Source organism: Procambarus clarkii, chromosome 77 (assembly GCF_040958095.1).
Source record: "Procambarus clarkii isolate CNS0578487 chromosome 77, FALCON_Pclarkii_2.0, whole genome shotgun sequence".
NCBI lineage: Eukaryota > Metazoa > Arthropoda > Malacostraca > Decapoda > Cambaridae > Procambarus > Procambarus clarkii.
This window is the reverse complement of record NC_091226.1, coordinates 6731902-6750475: the sequence shown is the minus strand read 5'-3', so window position 1 is coordinate 6750475 and position 18574 is coordinate 6731902. Positions and strand designations below refer to the sequence as shown.

Here is an 18574-nt window from a genome sequence, read left to right as displayed (position 1 = left end):
ATCAGCTATTGTTGTCTGCACTAGTGATTGTTGTCTGCACCAGCTATTGTTGCCTGCACTAGTGATTGTCTTCTGCACTATTGATTGTTGTCTACACCAGCTATTGTTGCCTGCACCAGTGATTGTTGTCTGCACTAGTGATTGTTGTCTGCACCAGCTATTGTTGCCTGCACTAGTGATTGTTGTCTGCACCAGCTATTGTTGTCTGCACTGGTGATTGTTGTCTGCACCAGCTATTGTTGCCTGCACTAGTGATTGTTGTCTGCACTAGTGATTGTTGTCTGCACCAGCTATTGTTGCCTGCACCAGTGATTGTTGTCTGCACTAGTGATTGTTGTCTGCACCAGCTATTGTTGTCTGCACTAGTGATTGTTGTCTGCACTAGTGATTGTTGTCTGCACCAGCTATTGTGGCCTGCACTAGTGATTGTTGTCTGCACCAGTGATTGTTGTCTGCACTAGCTATTGTTACCTGCACTAGTGATTGTTGTCAGCACTAGCATTTGTCTGCACTAGCTATTGTTGCCTGCACTAGTGATTGTTGTCTGCACCAGTGATTGTTGTTTGCAATAGCTATTGTGGCCTGCACTAGTGATTGTTGTCTGCACTAGCTATTGTTGCCTTCACTAGGGATTGTTGTTTGCAATAGCTATTGTGGCCTGCACTAGTTTTTGTTGTCTGCACTAGCTATTGTTGTCTGCACTAGATTTGGTTGTCTGCACTAAGGATTGTTGTCTGCACTAGCTATTGTTGTCTACACTAGCTATTGTTGTCTGCACTAGTGATTGTTGACTGTACTACGTATTATTGTCAACACTAGTGATTGTTGTCTGCACTACCAATTGTTGTCTGCACTACCAATTGTTGTCTGCACTACCAATTTTTCTGCACTACCAATTGTTGTCTGCACTACCAATTGTTGTCTGCACTACCAATTGTTGGCTGCACTAGCAATTGATGTCTGCACTAGTGATTGTCTGCAATAGTGATTGTTGTTTCCATTAGTTATTGTTGGCTGCACTAGTTATTGTTGTCTACACTAGTGTGTAGACAACAATAGTCTAGATAAGTGTGGTTGTCTACACTAGTGATGGGTTTGGTTGTCTACACTAGTGATGGGTTTGGTTGTCTACACTAGTGATGGGTGTGGTTGTCTACACTAGTGATAGTGTGGTTGTCTACACTAGTGGTAATGTGGTTGTCTACACTAGTGATGGTGTGGTTGTCTACACTAGTGATGGTGTGGTTGTCTACACTAGTGATGGTGAGGTTGTCTGCACTAGCGATAGTGTGGTTGTCTACACTAGTGATGGGTGTGGTTGTCTACACTAGTGATGGTGAGGTTGTCTGCACTAGCGATAGTGTGGTTGTCTACACTAGTGATGGGTTTGGTTGTCTACACTAGTGATGGTTTGGTTGTCTACACTAGTGATGGGTGTGGTTGTCTACACTAGTGATGGTGTGGTTGTCTACACTAGTGATGGATGTGGTTGTCTACACTAGTGATGGTGTGGTTGTCTACACTAGTGATGGTGTGGTTGTCTACACTAGTGATGGTGTGGTTGTCTACACTAGTGATGGTGTGGTTGTCTACACTAGTGATAGTGTGGTTGTCTACACTAGTGATGGTGTGGTTGTCTACACTAGTGATACTGTGGTTGTTTACACTAGTGATAGTGTGGTTGTCTACACTAGTGATGGTGTGGTTGTCTACACTAGTGATGGTGTGGTTGTCTACACTAGTGATGGATGTGGTTGTTTACACTAGTGATGGGTGTGGTTGTCTACACTAGTGGTAGTGTGGTTGTCTACACTAGTGATAGTGTGGTTGTCTACACTAGTGATACTGTGGTTGTCTACACTAGTGATAGTGTGGTTGTCTACACTTGTGGTAGTGTGGTTGTCTACACTAGCGATAGTGTGGTTGTCTACACTAGTGGTAGTGTGGTTGTCTACACTAGTGATGGTGTGGTTGTCTACACTAGTGATGGTGTGGTTGTCTACACTAGTGATACTGTGGTTGTCTGCACTAGTGATGGGTGTGGTTGTCTACACTAGTGGTAGTGTGGTTGTCTACACTAGCGATAGTGTGGTTGTCTACACTAGTGATTCTGTGGTTGTCTGCACTAGTGATGGGTGTGGTTGTTGTGACGATAATCTCCTTCAAGAGATTGAGCCTGCTCTTCCCTCCACAATTACGTCGCAACAAATATATATAACTACTATCGAAGAAATGTCCAACAACGACAACAACATCTCCAAGGTTTGCCAGCGAGCAAAACGTATGCAGCCAGGGACACCTGTTCAGACTCAAACCGCCAAACTACCTGTTGATCGCTGCCGGCTTCGCTGATTGGTCACCGGTCTGGCTGCAACTGCACTCGCCCCCCCCCATACTACTTGATGTCTGGGGTCGCCACGACCTCAGACCTCAGAATATTCAGTGCTTCCACGGTTAACACTTCTCCCGGCTAGACGTTAGCGTGTACTGAGAGAGGTGGTAGCTTAAAGCCAATATTCCAGCACCTTACCTTTATTTTTTGTATTGCACTTCTTGTTATTTTGTCTTAACGTAACTTTTCATTGTGTCATTTAATTATTCTTATTATTTTGATTGATTGATTTTATTATACAAATTTGTTTGTGCATTTTATTCATGTTTTATTTCTTTAACGTAATTAAAATTTCATTGTTAAAATTTACTTGTTTTGTGTGTCTTCTCCTTACCTTACCACAGACGAAGTTCCAGTTTTTTCTATTTTTTTTTATAACTATGTGACGAGGCCATACCCCTAGCCTTAAACAGCCGAACACCAACGCGTTACCGTCACAAGTTATATGGGGGCCTGTCCTAGGAGCTTCACTCAGGTACTGGTGCCAAGTGGTAATTTATGGTAAGCGTATTTAACTTTGTTAACGTAGCTTTACTATTTATCATATTCAATTTCATTTTTTATAAGGTGCGGTGTATTGTGCATTACGAGAGTAACATATAGTGAAGGTGAGACAACTTTGGATTACGTGGTGACTGTAGGCCTCAGTCATACTCTTAATTGGTCATCTCTCCCTCCTTGTTATTACTCGTATTTACCATCTATGTCCCTTGAATATTTCTCATTTTGACAGATCATCATATTGGTACCCTGGTACTGTGGTCTGCCCCGGGTCAAGAGTACCCAATCTTCTGCAATCTGACTGTAGGAGGACAAAGAGGGCCATAGTTCCTCTAGCTCGAACTTTAGTTGCTGAATTGGGACCTCAGCAGCAGTTCTCGTCACCAGTTGACACCTCGCACCCCTACACGTCAGTCAGAGATGATGATACATACAACGGTAGGGAATTAGCTTACTTTTTCAGAGCACAAAAGTTCGCTAATTCTGTAAGTATCATATTAAATTCACTGGGGAAAACTTGCTTTATGTCCTATAGACTTGGCAAGGTATGCCTACATCCTTGGACTACCAATTTTACTTTTGAAGCATTTAACTGTTTCATTTGTTTTCGAAACTCTGTTTCATTTGTTAGTAGGATTTTCTTTCCCTTATCCTCTTACATTAGTACCGGGTACAAGATTTCCTGCGCCCTTGATTTAATTTAATCATTTAACATCTTTTACTTAACTTTAATTGTTAAAGATCTCACAGGATAGGTACCAGTTGCCACGTTGTCCTGTTTCTGACATTCACTATTGAATATTCGTGTACCTTTATTTGCTAATTTCACCATGTTTCGTCTCCAAGCTTTCCGTACAAATCCAGCAGGTGAAATAGGGACTTTAAGTCGTGCCAAGAGGACTGAATTACAAACTCTTGCACATGAGTATCAACTAGAAGTTCCCTACCAAGCCAACAAAAATGACCTTCACAACCTGTTGCTGGATTACTATTTAGACCAAGGTAAGATAGACTCTGAAATTCATGAAACTTACTATATTGCAGAAAAAACTGATTTGGCAACGCTGAAACTCAAACTAGAGCTGGCCAAGATTGAGCGTGAGCAGCAAAGGGAAGCAGCTGCCATAAGAAGGGAAGAACACGAACGTGAGGCTGCTTTGAGGAGAGAAGAAATAGCCCTCAAGGAACGTGAGTTTGCAATGCTCCGTGAGCGGGAACAAGTACAGCTTGAAACCAAACAACGCGAGTTGGAGATACAACGTGAACATGACAAGCAACAAGCGTCTCTGGCTCTAGAGTGTCGTCAACGGGAATACACGTTGGAAACTTCACACCTCGCTCAACGCCAACAAGCTACTGCCAATCTTCCCGTCAGTTTTAATATATCACATGCAAGTAAGTTAATGCCATCCTTTGTAGAAGCAGAAGTTGATGTGTTTTTCACCACCTTTGAAACTCTTGCTAATCAACTCAGTTGGCCTGTCGACCAATGGGCCACACTTCTCAGAGTCCATCTTACAGGTAGAGCTGCAGTCACACTCAGTACTCTGGCGTCTGAGAATGACTACCCGACTCTGAAACAAGCAGTGTTAGACGCCTACCTACTTTCCACCGAAAGTTATAGAAGGAAATTCCGTGACCACCTGAAGGCAAGTACCACTACCTTCCTTGAGTTTGCTAACACGAAACGGAGGTATTTCATGAAATGGCTGGAAGCAGCACATGTCTCTACTTTTACAGAACTCGTCAACCTGATGCTTGTTGAAGAATTCTTGAGGCGTGTGCCGCCTCCTGTCCGCCTCTACTTTGCAGATAAAGAAGAAACCGACTACCTGAAGTGTGCTAAGTCGGCTGACACTTACAGCCTCATCCACCGGCTGACACCCGAACCATCCTCCAGTAAGAAGTCGTGGTACAGTTACGAGAAGGTGAGCCCCGATCAAGCTGGTTCACAACTGTACTGCAAGTATTGTAGACTCTATGGACATACCATAGACAAGTGTGGTAAGTCTCAATACAAGGGAACCACTGACCAACAAAAACCCAAACCAACTCCTCCTAAGTCCGGTAAGCCTGTGATGAATGTTGGTGTTGATGTTAATGATCTTTCTCTTTTCAGTAACCACCTGTATACTGGAACTGTCTCTGCCAACGGTTCAAATCCGGAGGGACGTTTCAAATTGAAGATCTTGAGGGACACAGCGGCTCTTCAATCGATCATCTTGAAGTCGGCTGTGCCCAACATCACCTACACCGGAGAAACTGTCTTCATCACTGACCTCACTGCTACCACTCCATACCCTCTCGCCAGAGTCCACCTGGATTGTCCCTACGTGAACGGGGAAGTCCAAGTCGCCGTCAGGGAAAAGCCTTTTCCCATGCCTGGAGTGCAACTTCTCCTAGGCAACGACTTGGCAGAAGACCAGCAACCGACCAACCTCATCGTCATGGACAAACCCCAGGTGTGTAACTCTGTGCCAATAAACCCTATTCTAGAGTATGTTCCAGCAGAGGTTCAAGAGAGTGATGAAGTTTCTCCTCCGGTTCTCGTGACCACCCGTGCACAAGCCGCACGTCCACAGCCAGCTGACTCTACTGCTACCGCTGTCCCTCAAGACCCTCGGAAACTCCCCCCGCATCTGACCAAGTTGGAGTTCCGTAAGTTGCAGAGGGAAGATCTTACTTTAACACCATTGTTTTTCCAGGCTGAGACTCAACCCGACAGTATTCCTGGGTTCTTCCTAGAGAACGACTTGCTCTACCGGAGATATAGACCCAGTAAACTGAAGGAGGAGGACGATTGGGCCAACATCGAACAACTTGTGATTCCTACCAGCCTGCGGCCCACTATTCTACACCTGGCCCACGGAGCATTCTCCCACTACGGCTTCAACAAGACTTACCATGGGATTCGTCAAGACTACTACTGGCCAGGTATGGTAAATAACGTCAAACAGTACGTAAAACAGTGTCATACATGTCAGATGGCAGGCAAACCGAACATCTCCATTCCCAGAGCGCCACTGATTCCCATACAGGTGCCTGCGGAACCTTTCCACAGACTCATAATAGACTGTGTTGGTCCTTTACCTCGGACCAGTTCAGGTAACGCCTACTTCCTAACCATCCTGTGTCCTACCACCAGATTTCCCATAGCAGTTCCAGTGAAGAACATCACGGCTGCTACGGTTATAAAACATCTATTGAAGATCTTCACTCAATACGGATTTCCCAGGGAGATTCAAAGCGACTGTGGTACCAACTTCACCAGTGATCTCTTCAAAAGGACACTGGAGGAGTTCAACATCAAACAGGTATTGTCCAGCCCCTATCATCCTGCTTCACAGGGTTCTCTTGAACGTAGTCATCAGACTATCAAAGCACTCTTGAAAAAGTTTTGTAGTGAAACCTCGAAGGATTGGGATAAGCAGATTGACCTTATAATGTGTATTTTCAGAAGTCTCCCCAATGAGTCCCTAGGAGTATCTCCTTATGAGATGCTCTACGGCCGTAAGTGCTGTACTCCCCTTAAGGCTTTCAAAGACTCTCTCCGAGATGCCACCTTCAGTGAGCATCAGAATGTGCCCCAGTTTCTTCAAAACCTTCAACACATTCTAGAGAGAGTCCACCGTTTTGCCCATGATAATCTATTGAAAGCCCAGGTGAGAATGAAAACTCATTACAACCAGACCAGCAAAGTACGAAAATTCAATCCGGGAGACTTCATCCTTGCATATTTCCCTATCCCAGGTTCACCTTTACAAAACAGGTTTTCAGGACCCTACCGCGTCAAAGAGTGCAGGAATAATAACAACTACGTAATAGAGACTCCAGATAGGCGGCGGAAGACCCAGCTGTGCCACGTCAACCTCCTGAAGCAATATAATGGTACTCCTCCCACTGTCCTGACTAATTGTTCTACCTTCACAGAACCCTACATCCACAGTGAGACCTTCCCAGCTTCTCCTCCCGAAAGCACTGACAAGGAGTCAGCGCTTTCTAATTCCGAAATCCTTAATGATCTTCCCAAATGCTTTCAGGATAATAATCGTGCTCCTTTGCCCTCTTCTAATTCCACTCTCACCTCGTCAGATAAGCCCTTCATCCTCCATGTCGACGCCAATGGTACCGACGTTGGTGGTGTCGCGATGCAGCAACGAGGCGAGAAGAATACACCTGTCAACGACTACTGCTACAAGGAATTACGAAACAATTGGCAAGGAGCTACTCTTCCTCAACCTGAAGCTTCAGCACTTCACTCCACACCTGAAAAGTGCTCGGTCCACCATCAATACGGACCACACCACCCTACACCTCCTGCAGCACGCCCACTTCTCATCTCAACGTCTTCTACTATGGGCTTGCTAACTGCAGAAATTCAACCTGGAGACACGCTATATCAAGAGTCTGACAACATCTTCGCCCATGATCTCTCCAGAATTTATGAAGTAGAAGCAACTCCATCTAATACTCCACCACATAACGACGTACTTCTTCCAGAACCGCAGGCTTCGGGGGAGAGTTGTGACGATAATCTCCTTCAAGAGATTGAGCCTGCTCTTCCCTCCACAATTACGTCGCAACAAATATATATAACTACTATGGAAGAAATGTCCAACAACGACAACAACATCTCCAAGGTTTGCCAGCGAGCAAAACGTATGCAGCCAGGGACACCTGTTCAGACTCAAACCGCCAAACTACCTGTTGATCGCTGCCGGCTTCGCTGATTGGTCACCGGTCTGGCTGCAACTGCACTCGCCCCCCCCCCCATACTACTTGATGTCTGGGGTCGCCACGACCTCAGACCTCAGAATATTCAGTGCTTCCACGGTTAACACTTCTCCCGGCTAGACGTTAGCGTGTACTGAGAGAGGTGGTAGCTTAAAGCCAATATTCCAGCACCTTACCTTTATTTTTTGTATTGCACTTCTTGTTATTTTGTCTTAACGTAACTTTTCATTGTGTCATTTAATTATTCTTATTATTTTGATTGATTGATTTTATTATACAAATTTGTTTGTGCATTTTATTCATGTTTTATTTCTTTAACGTAATTAAAATTTCATTGTTAAAATTTACTTGTGTTTTGTGTGTCTTCTCCTTACCTTACCACAGACGAAGTTCCAGTTTTTTCTATTTTTTTTTATAACTATGTGACGAGGCCATACCCCTAGCCTTAAACAGCCGAACACCAACGCGTTACCGTCACATTGTCTACACTAGCGATAGTGTGGTTGTCTACACTAGTGATGGGTGTGGTTGTCTACACTAGCGATAGTGTGGTTGTCTACACTAGTGATGGTGTGGTTGTCTACACTAGTGATGGGTGTGGTTGTCTACACTAGTGGTAGTGTGGTTGTCTACACTAGTGATAGTGTGGTTGTCTACACTAGTGATACTGTGGTTGTCTACACTAGCGATAGTGTGGTTGTCTACACTAGTGATAGTGTGGTTGTCTACACTAGTGATACTGTGGTTGTCTACACTAGTGATAGTGTGGTTGTCTACACTAGTGGTAGTGTGGTTGTCTACACTAGCGATAGTGTGGTTGTCTACACTAGTGGTAGTGTGGTTGTCTACACTAGTGATGGTGTGGTTGTCTACACTAGTGATGGTGTGGTTGTCTACACTAGTGATGGTGTGGTTGTCTACACTAGTGATACTGTGGTTGTCTGCACTAGTGATGGTGTGGTTGTCTACACTAGTGATGGGTGTGGTTGTCTACACTAGTGGTAGTGTGGTTGTCTACACTAGCGATAGTGTGGTTGTCTACACTAGTGATACTGTGGTTGTCTGCACTAGTGATGGTGTGGTTGTCTACACTAGCGATAGTGTGGTTGTCTACACTAGTGATGGGTGTGGTTGTCTACACTAGCGATAGTGTGGTTGTCTACACTAGTGATGGTGTGGTTGTCTACACTAGTGATACTGTGGTTGTCTGCACTAGTGATGGGTGTGGTTGTCTACACTAGCGATAGTGTGGTTGTCTACACTAGTGATGGGTGTGGTTGTCTACACTAGCGATAGTGTGGTTGTCTACACTAGCGATAGTGTGGTTGTCTACACTAGTAATAGTGTGGTTGTCTACACTAGTGATGGATGTGGTTGCCTGTAGTCTACTGGGTGACTGGTGTGTTCTACAAGCAGGACGAGTGGGTGACTGACTGGACTTTTGGTTAAGGCTTCACTCGATTTGATGGGTGAGGTTCGCCCGAGAATCTTCTGCTTGTAGTATGGAGATCGCAGTTGGATTTGCCTGCAAAAAGTTTTTAAAAAATATTTGAACGTTTTTCAATAATATTTAACATAAAACTGTTTATGTTAATAATATTTTTTATAATAAAAACATATGGAATCAAAAAATAATTTGACATTTAAACATTTAATTTTGAAAGCATTTTACTAATTAACGAATCCGGTGTGGCACTCTTGGCTTGGGGTCCCCCCCCCCCACCAGTAGCATCCACAACAACAATAAAAATGGATAAATCTTGCTAAAAGACTTGATAACTCTGCAGATAAACGTAAGTGGTTGGTAGACTTTACTGAACCTAACGTTATCCCAGGTTAGTATAAGTAATTATCTAAGAAAGTCCCTAGTCAGGAGGAAGAATATGTACCACACACAAACCTTAAAAGAAACATATTAAGAATTTTGAGTTCGAATCCTATGCGTGACAGAAATGTATGGGCGAGTTTCGTATCACCTAATGCTTCTGTTCACCATGAAACAAATCGGTATCCAGAAGTTAGTCGGCTTGTTGTAGAGACGCACCCTGGGAGGGTCACTAGTTCCACACCTGAGCCACACGTTAACACTCACCCGGTCTCGACCTCTCCTCTACCTGTGTGTATATTACTTTTACCATACCTGCTACACCTCTACCTGGGTGTATATCTCCATTACCATACCTGCTACACCTCTACCTGGGTGTATATCTCCATTACCATACCTGCTACACCTCTTCCTGTGTATATCTCTATTAACGCACTTGCTACACCTCTACCTCTATATATATCTAGGCTTAACATACCTGCTATACCTCTACCCATGTATATATCTATATTAACATACCTGCTACACCTCTACATGCGTATATACATCTCCATTAGCCTACTTCTACACCTCTACCTGTGTAAATATCTATACAAAATACCTGCTACACCCTACGTGTATATATATCTCCAATAACGAACCTGCTACACCTCTACTTCAGTATATATCTCCATTAACATACCTCTTACACATCTACCCATGTATATCTATATTAACATTCCCGCTACACCTCTACCTGTGTATATCTATATTAACATTCCCGCTACACCTCTACCTGTGTATATATATTTCCATTAACATACCTGCTACAACTCTACCTGTGTATATCTATATTAACATACCTGCTACACCCCTGCCTGTGTATACATATCAATTACCATACATGCTACACCTCTACCTATGTATATTTCTCCATTGCCGTTATACAGGTTGTCCATTACATTCTCCATTGCCATTGTAAAGGATAACTAGCATAATGGTAGCCACCTGGATGTTGTGAAGGATAAGGATAACATAATGGTAGCCACCTGGATGTTGTAAAGGATAAGGATCATAATGATAGCCACCTGGATACTGTGAAGGATAAGGATCATAATGATAGCCACCTGGATGTTGTGAAGGATAAGAATAACATAATGGTAGCCACCTGGATGTTGTGAAGGATGAGGATAACATAATGGTAGCCACCTGGATGTTGTGAAGGATAAGGACCATAAAGGTAACCACCTGGATGTTGTGAAGGATAACTAGCATAATAGTAGCCACCTGGATGTTGTGATGGATGAGGGTCAAATTTGTAGCCACCATGGATGTTGTGAAGGATAAGGACCATAATGGTAGCCACTATGGATGTTGTGAAGGATAAGGACCATAATGGTAGCCACCTGGACGTGTTGAAGGATAAACATCATAATGGTAGCAACCTACCATTAGGGTAGGTGGCTTAGGGTAGAAACATAATACAGGGTACAAAACACAATCAAATATGCCCATAGTAGGAAAACAGCATGTCAAGGATTTGGGAATAATGATGTCCGACAACCTAACGTTTAGGGAGCATAACCAAGCAAATATTGCGTCAGCCAGAAAAATGATAGGATGGATTACGAGAACCTTCAAGTCCATAAATCCCATCACAATGGTTGTACTCTTCAATTCACTTGTGTTGTCCCGTCTCGAGTACTGCCCAGTACTTACTTCCCCCTTCAGAGCAGGAGAGATTGCTGAAATAGAGAGAATCCAGAGAACATATACGGCACGCTTAGACGCGATAAAGCACCTAAATTATTGGGGTCGTCTCAAAGCTCCCCAAATGTACTCATTAGAAAGGAGACGAGAGAAATACCAAATAATATATACATGGAAAATACTGGAGGGTCAGGTCCCAAATCTGCACGGTAAAATAACAACGTACTGGAGTGAACGATATGGAAGAAAATGCAGAATAGAACCAGTGAAGAGCAGAGGTGCCATAGGCACAATCAGAGAACACTGTATAAACATCAGAGGTCCGCGGTTGTTCAACGTCCTACCAGCGAGCATAAGAAATATTGCTGGAACAACCGTGGACATCTTCAAAAGAAAACTAGATTGTTTTCTTCAAAGAGTGCCGGACCAACTGGGCTAGCGGTGGGTATGTGGGCCTGCGGGCCGCTCCAAGCAACAGCCTGGTGGACCAAACTCTCACAAGTCATGTCTGGCCTCGGGCCGGGTTTGGGGAGTAGAACAACTCCGAAAACCCCATCAAACAGGTACCTGGATGTTGTGAAGGATAAGGATCATAATGGTAGCCACCTGGATGTTGTGATGGATAACTAGCATAATTGTAGCCACCTGGATGTTGTGAAGGATAAGGATAATAACAGTAGCCACCTGGAAGTTGTGGTGGATAAGGACCATAATGGAAGCCACCTGGATGTTGTGATGGATAATTAGCATAATTGTATCCACCTGGATGTTGTGAAGGATAAGGACCATAATTGTAACCACCTGGATGTTGTGAAGGATAAGGACCACAAGGGTAACCACCTGGATGTTGTGAAGGATAAGGATCATAATGTTAGCCACCTGGATGTTGTGAACGATAAGGATAACATAATGGTAGCCACCTGGATGTTGTGAAGGATAAGGATAACATAATGGTAGCCACCTGGATGTTGTGAAGGATAAGGATAACATAATGGTAGCCACCTGGATGCTGGAAGTGCCTGGAGCAGCTGGTTCACCACCTGGGATCTCTTCTTCCAGTCCTGGGAGGAGACAGCACCGTTGTTGCCATAGTTAGCAGTGTAGTACCACTCTCCCCACTTCCCGATGAAGCCCGCCTGGAGCACTGCTATCACCCCTGCATGTTTCTGCAAGATAACGTGCAACACTCACTGTTATCACCCCTGCATACGTCTGCAAAAATACTCACTGTTATCTCCCTGCAGACTCAGCTGAGCATTCATTCAGTTTACGACGCCTTGCCGTGCAAGTGTGGGCTAGTGGCACGCCTCCAACAGCCTTACCGTGCAGGTGTGGGCTATTGGCACTCCTGCAACAGCCTTACCGTGCAGGTGTGAGCTATTGGCACTCCTGCAACAGCCTTACCGTGCAGGTGTGAGCTAGTGGCACTCCTCCAACAGCCTTACCGTGCAGGTGTGGGCTAGTGGCACGCCTCCAACAGCCTTACCGTGCAGGTGTGGGCTATTGTCACTCCTGCAACAGCCTTACCGTGCAGGTGTGGGCTATTGGCACTCCTGCAACAGCCTTACCGTGCAGGTGTGAGCTAGTGGCACTCCTCCAACAGCCTTACCGTGCAGGTGTGGGCTAGTGGCACGCCTCCAACAGCCTTACCGTGCAGGTGTGGGCTAGTGGCACGCCTCCAACAGCCTTACCGTGCAGGTGTGGGCTAGTTGTAATAACCAGTCCTATTTTACCCCCTTTCCTCACTCAATACCCCAGCTTAACGCTGCTTGCAGATCAATGTGACCCCCAATGAAGTACAGCAATTATTAATTCTGAAATATTAAATGAGGAGAAAGCAACAAGTGGAGAGTTTATTAATTAAAAATTAAGGAATAAAAACTCATTAAACACTGCCACCACCTCCCTGTCCAGACTCAGAATGTGTCTTTTATTGACTTCCCGGGGAGTGTAGAAGCCAATAGTCATGAAGTCAAGGGGTATAAGGGACTTGGTAAGGAGTGCTTGAGAATTATTAATGTAATCTTTACTTTACTGAAGATTCAATGGCAACTCTTATATCCATAAAATGGAGGAGAACACCGGGGAGTTCCTAGTACCGTACATAAACACAAAAAAATGACCCAGCATTAAACAAAAAGGGAACAGATAACTAAACACATATACATTAATACACTTTATATATTTGAAACACTTATATTCAAATCAAAATTGAAAATATATCCTACTCTAAATCCCTTCGAGGCAACAGAATGTCATACCGAATATACATGAAATCTCAAGTGCACAATTACCTTCAATACTGCAAAACAGGCCCAGATGTTGAGTGGCTGCCCCCAGGTCATCTGACCTGCACCCCAGTTGAAGCCCCAAGACACACTAACTTTAATATTGTCTTAAACTCTCCCAGAAGGAACAGGCTCCTCCCATTACTAAGTTCCTTTGGTCCAATTAACCCCTCCTATCCAAGCCTATAGCCAATGGATTTAAACACAACTGGGAGTAGTATAATCTGAGCCAGATAGGCGCACTTAACAAACAATGGGGGGTACTTAGCAGACAATGGAATCAGAGGCGGGGAGCCAGATAGGCCCACTTATCGGACAAAAGGAATCAGAAGCGGGGTGACAGATAGACCCACCTCAAATTGTAGTCTACGGTGTGCCCCCACCACATTTCACTTACACTGTGTCATCTCCGTTTAAACACTACACTCATTATAAATATATAGGACTAATTAAGGATATATATATATATATATATATATATATATATATATATATATATATATATATTCGAACAAGTCTGAATGGCCCCTCCCTTATATGGGAGTATTTAAGGAGTATTAAATTATAAATCCTCCCCCTCCCCCAAAGGTTAAAAAAACATCAAATAATTTATTAAATGCTTTATTAGGTAAAAACTACAAAATGTATAAGTAATTATGTTAGTTAATAATTGTAGTTTACAGAGTGCTCTTACCATATTTCACTTACTACAGCTCTACCCCTCCCCTCCCTATCCCACACCCCCATCCTCGTCTGAGTAGAATTGTGACGATTCCTCATCAGTGAAGAGTGGGGGAAGGTCTTGAGCCCCATACCCCCCCTCTCTTGGGGGGGTGGGGTGAGTTGGGTGGACACCTTTTGGCTGAGTTTCCTCCTCTCTCTCATCGGAAGTGTTCTGGAAAGAGATGGGGGAAATAATTTATAGTGATTAAAGGTTTTTTATATAATTATATATTTTATTAGAAAAATATTATATTTTTCTCTAAGAACAACTAGTACATACCTCTCCCCCTGCAGGAGCGGCCTTGTGTCCTCTACAGCAGGCGTCGTCAATTAGACTACGTAACAGCATCTTGTTTGGGGCAGACCCCCCACGTAGAATTACTACTCTACAAATGTGGACGGGTCCCAAGAACTGCACTGGAGAAAAACATAAGAGGTGAAATAGAGGATATACAAACTTTTTTTTATTGAGGGAAATAAAACATAAAATAAATCTATTAGCAGAAAGATAGGGTAATACTAACCAGGTCCTTCAAGGACTTCAATCTTCCCCGCAGGTGTTTTTTGAGAGACACCTCCCATTTCGTAGGAGGAAGACAGTCTTCTGAGGGGGGTGGGTGGGGGAGAGGGGTTTTTATAGGAGGCTACACCCCTTGTTAGGTAGGTTGCCTAGCTAACAAAAATATTCTCTACACCACCTATAAGAACCAACCCCTATACCTCTACAAAATGTCCTAACACAATGATGTTTCATAGGAAAATATCGTCTTGTATAAGCAAGGGCTCGTTTATCATTTAATTTTAAAGTAATGCTTGAAAATACATTATGTAAGTAGTGTACTGTTGAAGGCAACCCCAGGTGGCTCACCCTATGAACGAACATGACGCAATACAGTCCACAGGCGAGAGTAAAATCACTCTGGAGTCTGTAGCGCATTCCAAACACCTTTCTTATTTTGTTAGTTTTAATAAATCCTTGAAAATGACGACCGTAAGTAACTGGTGATATTGCATAACTATCAAAAAAAAACATCCGATGATTAACTTTATCAACATAAATTCCTACCCAATGTCCCATAGTGATTCTGCTATTTGAAGGTAAAATATTAGTTATGAAAACAATAGGTTTTCTTGAAGATATATTTAAATGTTCTATCTCATCAGCATTATAACAACCTAGGTAGAGTGTTCGATCCCCTAGATTATTTTTTAAATTAATATTTATATCATAACAATTCATTATGTTTTTTTACGCTCGCACGTCACACAGAACAGTTCTCTGCCCATCGATGGATAGTACCCCGGTCGTTTCCCCAAACAGTAAAACCAGCCTGTTATATGTAACACCCCCACCAAATTCAAGCTCCATACGCAAGTTGCCAGATTTCTCCACAGGGAGGGAATCTTTTGTTTGAATGGTGGTTAAGTCAAAGGCGAATATTGATCTTCCCTTATTAAAAGAGTCATAGGCCAGTAGTGAATCACGCTCTAAGCCTAATGTCTTCAAAGTTTCATAATAAAGGCGGGAATAATGGTTATCGAAATCGCCACCAATTCGGTAAATTGCATTATTGTTCAAATACATAGCAATACTTTTCAGCTTTGTATTTTCAAAATATAATCCATTACCTTGGTGAAGACCGGCGAAATAATTCATTGGAACGATTATCATGTATATCTTGTGTGGAATTACTTGCGCCCATGGTTGATCAATTAAGAGACTAGTTTGATTCCCTGCTAGAACATATGTTTTAGAAATGGTTCTATTGAAAGTATAGGTTATGGGGTCGGGGGATGCTAACAGTGAGCTGTTTAAGGCCAGGTAAGCACTTGGGTAGGGGAACACCCGCGTCACCCATAACTTAGCATAATCCATATGCAGGCGATACTTAGAGCCATCGTCCACGCTTGTATTTAGGACCCAGGCATGGGGGGTGAGCTCCAATCTTAGTCGCATATCTATATTATCTAATATGTATTGGTCTAGGGATGATATATCCAATAGGAGGGGGAAACACATCGACAAACCTTTACTTTTTAAATCACCCATAAATTTTTTATCCTTGGCGGTTGCTCCAGTAAAATAAGTATTTGTAAACTCATTAGTGATTATACCATCGTCATCTCTCCAGTCCCTACGAAAGCCTCCAATTCTCCCCAAGGAAGACATTTTTGATGGAGGCATGGAGGTAATTAATTTAATAAACGACCAATAATTAAAATTAGTATTTGTTTCAACTACCTGCTCTCCTAAAAACACCTGAACACCTTTAAACATGGTATTTGACAACCCATTCACAAATTCCACATGGTCATCCTCTTCCAATTTTGTGGTATCGTCATCTTTCGTTAAAGATACCTTAAAATCTATAACAATATTAGCTAGATCTAAGAAGGCGCCCTGGGTTCCAGGGATGCGGAATTCTAAGTAATTATCCCGCAAACGTTGATTAATGGGGAGGTTGACAGGTAGAACGTCTATTTGCTGCGTAGAGGCAATTGAACTCTCCACATTACGTATTCTGTTACTTCTAGGAAATTGGTCAATAATACTGGAACTATAATATTCTAGTGGTATTTTCACCCCAGCTCCGCTAGGCTCCCCCATGATCCCTCCGAAAGTTGAAGTATGACTGCTTACGTTAGCGAAAACACATCATTTTTATACCCAAGACCTCGTTTACATTTTTTATTTTTATTTTTTCGCCTAGAGAGTCTTTTAATTTTACCTCCCATTACCAATTTCTTTCCCACACTCTTAAGAGCATCAATACCGTGAGTTCTCAGAGCACTTTTTACATCCCGTTTACCACTGCTTAAATCACCAAGGACATTTTTCCCAAAATCGATGGCGCTAGGTGTTACAGCTTTCATGAAAAATGGTATGGCCCGTCGAGCAATACCAGCCAAGGTCCCAAAGAAACCTCCACCAGATCTGAGATAAGGCGCTTGGAATGTGCGTATGTCATTCATCGCCCCCCCTCTCATCCCATGTCTCCTAGGGGGAGGTGCGAATATCTCCCCGAACTCCCCCTGGGAGGGTGGGTGGAACGGTATTCGCATTCTGAGGTCTCTTCCTATAATAACCTAAGTCGAGGATAAACACTTCTTTATATATATGTTGCTATACCTTAGGGCGGATATGTAAGACCGCCGTAACCGACCTCCCATCTTCAAAACTAACCATTCGACCAAACTGATCTGTTATTTTAATACTTACTTTCTCCAACGTGTTAGTGTTTAATGTTTTGTACACTAGAGGGTGAGCCCCTCTAGAATATGAGTCATGATAATTGATTGCATCTAAGATATTTACAATCTGCCCTCCGTATCGTTCAGGCTCGATGACGTCACTATAAATGAGTAAATAGTCACAACCCCCGTCAATGTCTGGGGGCGATAAGGCCACAGTCTTGGAGGCTGACGTAATGTCATCTGTTTTTGCTCGATAAATGGTGTATTTGCGACTGCTGTCAAAACCAAGTACATTAGCTATTCTGTGTTTAAATTGAAAGCTGAGAGAATTTAATGAGCCAGTACTTCCACTGTTAAGAGTTGAAGCTAGTAATACCCTCTCTACAGATTGGTCATAGGTGAGGATTGGTTCTTTATCTGAGAAGTATATTTTGAAATCATCCCTAAAGCTAAGCTGCATGTCGGTTGTTATTTGTCGACTAACCACGTCTGTAATGAATTTGATGTTTCTTGATAATATGTTGGTTTTTGGGTGGAAGGTGTATATGAGGTGTTCTGGACTCTTAGAAAGAGTTCCACGTTTAAAAGTGTCATAGATATCTATACCAGAGTCCTCCTCATCTTTGATGGTGGCATTAATTCGCCTGGGGAGGAGTATGTTGACTAAAGCCACTTCATGTTTAATGGAAGGGTTTAAATGTAGTGTTGGGATGGTGTTTGTAAATGCTGAACTTGTGTTGTTGTAAATATCTCCTTGATCGAGACTGGTAAGATATATGTAATGTTCTTCCCCCATTGTCCCGTTATGTACTGAAAGGCCAATATACAGGGGATGGGTTTTTGTAAGAAGGGAGAAAATAAACAACATAACTTATATTTTATTTTATTAAACTACTTAAAGAACAACAACAGGTGAAGATTCCCACACATTTTTTAAGAATAGTGATTAACCACTCCCCCCTCGCTACTACTACTGCTGGCTGCTGCTACCTCCACTGCTGCTTCCGCCGGGGCTACTGTAGCTGCCACTACCTCAACTTCTTTACTGGAGTGGTGGTTACAGCTTTCGTTGTTTTTTCGGGGGGGAGGATAACAGGAATATTTCCTGCGACTCTCCATCGAGGATGGAGTCGATACGGCGATTCGCCCCCGTTTCAAAGTCGAGGAGTGGCTCAATCCTCCGTTTAACTGAGGTTGACGTTGTAGGGGGTGGTGGAGAGGTGGCGG

General features: G+C 43.2%; 1 long non-coding RNA gene and 1 pseudogene across 1 annotated transcript; both read right to left on the bottom strand.

Annotated features, from left to right (window-relative positions):
- LOC138357297 (uncharacterized) overlaps positions 1-18574 on the bottom strand; it is a 130356-nt pseudogene that overhangs the window by 33322 nt on the left and 78460 nt on the right.
- On the bottom strand, positions 14244-14771 carry LOC138357320 (uncharacterized). The gene is made up of 3 exons (XR_011224917.1): positions 14677-14771; positions 14433-14569; positions 14244-14324 (listed from the first exon to the last, which is right to left on the bottom strand). It is a non-coding gene; the product is annotated as an uncharacterized lncRNA (long non-coding RNA).